A 6,124-nucleotide genomic window follows, 5' to 3' on the forward strand; every position below is an offset into this window, starting at 1 on the left:
TAATAGCATTTCTGAAACCAAGAAGATTATGTGTTAGTGTCTCCATAGTCAGAGAGCCATAGCTTTTTTATTTTTTGGGCGATTGTCTTAAATAGGGTATCATTTTTTGCGGGATGGGGTAACGGTTTGATTGGTACTATTTTGGGGGTCATAAGCCTTTTTGATCGCTTGCTGTTGCACTTTTTGTGATGTAAGGTGACAAAAATGGCTTTTTTTACATTTTTTTTTTATGGTGTTTATCGGACGGGGTCTATCATGTGATATATTTATAGAGACGGTCGTTACGGACGCGGTGATACCTAATATGTGTAGGTTTTTTTTGCCATTTTTTATAGGAAAAAGCTATTTATTTTTTTAATTTTACATTTTTATTTATTTATTTATTTTTACTTTTATTATTTTCACTTTTTTTTTATCAAGTCTCTCTTGGATCTTGAAGATCCAGTGGGGCTGATGGATGTACTATACTTTGCAATGCTCTTGCATTGCAAAGTATAATACAATCACATGCCCTGTAGGTGGCAACAGCGGACGCTTTTGCTAATCATCCGGTTGCCATGGCAACGCAGCAGCCTCGATGGTGGAGAGAGGGAGCCCCCTCCCTCTATTAACCCCATGGATGCCGCTGCCGCGGCATCTATGGGGTTACAGCAGAGTGTCAGCATAGAGCTGACACTCTCTGCTGATGGCGGCGGCTCAGGAATGGAGCCGCCGCCATCACACACAGCAGGGGGACCGCACGGCATGGGGACAGCGCTGGAAAGGGGGAGGGGGGGCAGCATTGAGGGGCCAGCATTGAGTGTGTCACGGCCAGCATTGAGGGGGCAGGAGGAATGTATGGGGCGGGGAGGGGGCGGACCGCAGGAGGCAGAAGATAAGCGCTTCAGCGGCAGGCAGTCACAAGGGGGGGCTTGGAGGGGCACAGATGGGGGGCACAGATCGGGGGGGCACGAGGACACATTACCTGATTTCAGGCTCTGATCTGCAGAGCGCAGATCAGAGCCTGAAACCCGCATTTTTTCACTACCGCGATCCGATTAGACTAACCAATCGGATCGATTGTCGGCAAGGGGCACTCTGATTGGTTCCTTGCCGACATTACTGGACTGTATGCTGTCCGTGACAGCAGCAGGACAGAGGCGGAAGCTTTAATCCTAGCGCTTTGCAGCGCTTGAATTAAAGAGCTGGCTTGACGTCTATACACGTGGTAGCTGCACGGGGTATGTGCAGCTATCACGTATATATACAGATTGCGGTCGTGATGGGGTTAACCTAGGTAATGCAGGACAGGAAGGTCTTCATGAGAAAGACACACGCACTTTGTTACCCCTCTTTACTCTGGGCAAGACATGGCACTCGTAAACCATGGAAATGTATGCTTAATTCTTTAATAGATTGGATAAACTTGGGCTTCTTAAACTATACAATCCCTTTAATGATGTCACATAAGTAGCACTTCTCCACATTCCTGAAGCATTACTTTCTATAATATGAATATTTGAAGAAAGGTGCTTATGTTAATATTATGCACATAATCTCTGAGCAGGACCACGCAGAAGTATATGCAGATCAGATAACACTGGCAGCACGTGCTCCCCATAATCATGCATGAGGAACCATTAAAAGCAAGGGCATTTTCATATAATATTCCTGATGCAATCAGGGTCAATTTGTAGATACCTAGAAGGTTAAACACCTGGCCCTCAGTGACCATTTCCAATGAGCACATTGTTTAAACAGCCATGGATTATAGAGGTGTTGTTTTCTTGACATTATACTGCTGGTTTGGTAGGAGATCAAAGAAATATTCCTAAACTTCAAATGCACCAAAGAAACATGCCAACAGAGTAGAAATCTGAGATCACTGGAACTGTTATTTTAAAATCTTGATAATGTATGCCTTTTATGTAAAATATATGTAATGCTGCAGAAAATACAAAAATAAATCTGTATAAACCCAGTTCTCCCTAAAGGAAGATGGAATCCTCTCTTTAAAACTCCACTGATGACACTGTACTGTGGATCTAATAGACAGAAGTTCCTTATAGCATATGTCATGGTCAGTCTAAAACGTTGCTTTAAATGGCAACATAATACTGCAAATGCATGTACAGTTTCCTGAGGGGGATGGGAGTGGTGGTGGCAGAAATCAAGGTGGTCGTAGTCCTCACGGTGGCCAAATCCTCCTCCAGCTCTCCCCTAGTCCAAACATACAGTGATGGGAGATGTGCAACCGTTGTTTCCCTAGGGGGACACCCTGGTCTTTGAGTTCTTCACCTGGTGGTGACTGGGGTGCCCTTGAAGGTAGATGAGCGGTGTGGTGTAAAGCAGGAGAATAGGAAATGGAGATTGTGGTTCCAATCAGGAACAGAGACCAATTACCAGGCCTACCCGGTTCCAATAAAATAAAGTCTCTATTTACCAAATAGATGAATAGCGTTCATGGTATAAACACTAGCAGTAAACAAAAAAGAATAGCTGGGCTCACCTGGCTATAATCACAAGAGAAGCACGGAAAGCGCCGGGAACCAAGTGCAGGATATATGCCAAAAATGGAAAACAAAATCCAGCTTTCAAAAACGTGACAGCTTTTATAAAAAAAAAAATGCAATAAAAACCCACATATAATCCATGTCTACGCGTTTCGGATCACATAGTATGGATCCTTACTCATGACAAAAATGGACACACAGACCTGAGTTTGAATAGTATAAACCTTCAAAATCATGTGGTAACAATTAACCTAATACTTATCTAAAAGCACATCTTAAAAACAAAAAACATTAAGTAGGAATCAATAATGTAGAATGAGATCATGTTTGCGATTTACTCCATTTTGGGATACAGGACCCCATACGAAAAATCCAAAAGGATTCCCTGTTCAGAAGAAGTCTTCTGTGATCTCCACCTCGACTAGGAAGATTAACCCTCTCCAGTCCCTGTACTTGCATGCCTGAAACATCTCCCTCATGAAAAACCGCATAGTGTAAACTGACTGCAGAAACATTTCTGGTTTTAACATGCGGAATGTCTGAAAGGTGTTTGCGAATTCTGACCTTCAGACTATTCGTGGTACAGCCCACATATTGGAGATGACACAAGGAGCAGATTATACAGTATACTACAAAGCTTGTATTGCAGTTAATATATTGCTTAAGCTCATAAGATTGCTGATTTTCAATAGAAAAAATACGGCAACCAGTTTGAATGAATTTACAGCAAGTGCAGATTCGATGTCCACACTTGTAGCTACCATTGTGTCTTAACCAAGTGGGCTGACCCCAGTTAACATCAGAGAACATGCTAGGACTGACTCTTTGCGCTAGAGTAGGCACACGACGGGCAATACATTTAACCCCCGATTAAACAACATCCGACCATTGAGAACAGATAGAAATGTTTCTGCAGTCAGTTTATACTATGCGGTTTTTCATGAGGGAGATGTTTCAGGCATGCAAGTACAGGGACTGGAAAAGGTTAATCCTCCTAGTCGAGGTGGAGATCACAGAAGACTTCTTCTGAACAGGGAATCCTTTTGGATTTTTCGTATGGGGTCCTGTATCCCAAATGGATTAAATCATAAACATGATCTCATTCTACATGATTGATTTTTGTTTTTAAGATGTGCCTTTAGATAAGTATTTTATTTGCATTAATGCCCTGGATCCTAAAAACTTGTATCGAGGTGTGGCCAAGGTTAATTGTTACCACATGATTTTGGAGGTTTGTACTATTTAAACTCAGGTCTGTGTGTCCATTCTTTGTCATGAGTAAGGATCAATACTATGTGATCCGAAACGCGTAGACATGGATTATATGTCGGTTTTTATTGCACTTTTTTGAATAAAATGCTGTCATATTTTTTTTAAGCTGGATTTTGTTTTCCAAACACTAGCAGTAGGCACAGCTCTCACATATTTCCCAAATGCTATGCATAGGAGGTGACTATGATGGTGGGACTTCCTGAGTCTCTTTTTATAGGTACCTGCAAATGACCAAAGGTGTACAGTTTCTCAATACTTCTCTGCAGTGCCAAACTGTGTGATACAGTTCTACAGGGTGGGCAATTTATATGGATACACCTTAATAAAATGGAAATGGTTGGTGATATTAACTTCCTGTTTGTGGCACATTAGTATATGTGAGGGGGAAACTTTTCAAGATGGGTGGTGACCATGGCGGCCATTTTGAAGTCGGCCATTTTGAGTCCAACTTTTGTTTTTTCAATAGGAAGAGGGTTATGTGACACATCAAACTTATTGGGAATTTCACACGAAAAACAATGGTGTACTTGGTTTTAACGTAACTTTATTCTTTCATGAGTTATTTACAAGTTTCTCTTTGCTTACAGCCATTGACATGTCGCCGAGGTTAACACGTGAGGAGCGGATAGAAATTGTGTTGATGTCCGGTGAGCGAAGTAACCGCGTCATTGCAGCAGATTTCAACTGCTTGCTAAGTTTCGTGAAACTGGTTCAGTGTTGGATTTGCCAAAATGTGGACGCATGAAATCTGTCTCTAATGAAGAAACATCAGTGGCTGTCCTAGCTTCATTCAGCAAGAGCCTACAGCGTAGCACTCGCCGCATGTCACTGAAGAGTGGCATTAGTCGAACATCCCTTTGGCGGATATTAGCTACTCACAAATGGCACTCTTACAAACTCCAGCTACTGCAGCATCTCAACGAGGATGACCCAGATCGGCGCTCTGAATTTTCAGAATGGGCAAAACAAAAATTGGAACAGGACCCTCAGTTTACGCAGAAGATTTTGTTCAGTGATGAGGCAAACTTTTATGTGAATGGTGAAGTTAACAAACAAAACCACCGCTATTGGTCTGACACATTGGATAGATCCCTCCAAGACTGTTGGAACAAAAAAATTGATGGTATGGTGTGGTATATGGGGTACAAAGATAGTGGGGACATTCTTCATCAATGGAAACCTCAAGGCCACTGGATATGCGAAAATTGCTACATGATGATGTGTTTCCCTGTTTATGCACTGAAGCTGGCACGTTCCCTGAGTTTTTCCAGCAAGATGGTGCACCACCACATTATGGGTGTCAGGTCCGAGCATTCCTAGATGAACAGTTTCCTGGAAAGTGGATTGGTCATCGTGGGCCAGTTGAATGGCCCCCAAGGTTTCCCGATCTGACCCCCTTAGACTTTTATCTTTGGGGTCATCTGAAGGCAATTGTCTATGCTGTGAAGATACGAGATGTGCAGCACCTGAAACTACGGATACTGGAAGCCTGTGCTAGCATTTCTCCTGCGGTGTTGCTATCAGTGTGTGAAGAGTGGGAGAAGAGGGTTGCATTGACAATCCAACACAATGGGCAGCACATTGAACACATTTTATAAGTGGTCAGAAACTTGTAAATAACTCATGAAAGAATAAAGTTACGTTAAAACCAAACACACCATTGTTTTTCTTGTGAAATTCCCAATAAGTTTGATGTTTCACATGACCCTCTTCCTATTGAAAAAACAAATGTTGGATTCAAAATAGCCGACTTCAAAATGGCCGCCATGGTCACCACCCATCTTGAAAAGTTTCCCCCCTCACATATACTAATGTGCCACAAACAGGAAGTTAATATCACCAACCATTCCCATTTTATTAAGGTGTATCCATATAAATGGCCCACCCTGTAGATCGGATGGCCAGTCCATCTCAGTAGTGTGCTGTGACAATATAACCCAAATCACATGCAGTGAAGTCTATAGCTGTATGGGTGTGTTACCTTTTTTGGCTTTATCCAGACAAAGATGATTCTTTCTCTCATAAGTTGGTTCTCAGAAAATTGCGTCTGGCCCCATTCACTATTATAGTTGCTGGTGGAGATCCAGCTGCAACCCGACAAATATACGCGAGGAGAGGCCGGACAAATACCAATTTTTTTATTCTATTCTTAAACAGCCTTTACAAAGCATAAAAAAAAATATTGCTTTACAGCAGCCCCAGAATCCATAGACACAATGATCAGAGTTTCCTAGGCATGCTCTGTGACCTGTACAGAGGTCATTGTACAAGGAAAGAATAGATAGTCTTAGACAATCAGCTATTGTGAATGGTGGATCCTGTCATATCTCCTTATCATTACAGCCAGTTTTAGAATTGCA

General features: G+C 42.2%; 1 non-coding gene across 1 annotated transcript; it reads right to left on the reverse strand.

The window, feature by feature from the left end:
• Window positions 1–638: 638 nt before the first annotated feature.
• Window positions 639–724, reverse strand: LOC120992687. Its single transcript, XR_005777079.1, has one exon. It is a non-coding gene; the product is annotated as a small nucleolar RNA SNORD71 (small nucleolar RNA).
• Between the last annotated feature and the right edge of the window lie 5,400 nt (window positions 725–6,124).

Source organism: Bufo bufo, chromosome 2, assembly GCF_905171765.1.
Source record: "Bufo bufo chromosome 2, aBufBuf1.1, whole genome shotgun sequence".
Taxonomy (NCBI): Eukaryota; Metazoa; Chordata; class Amphibia; order Anura; family Bufonidae; genus Bufo; species Bufo bufo.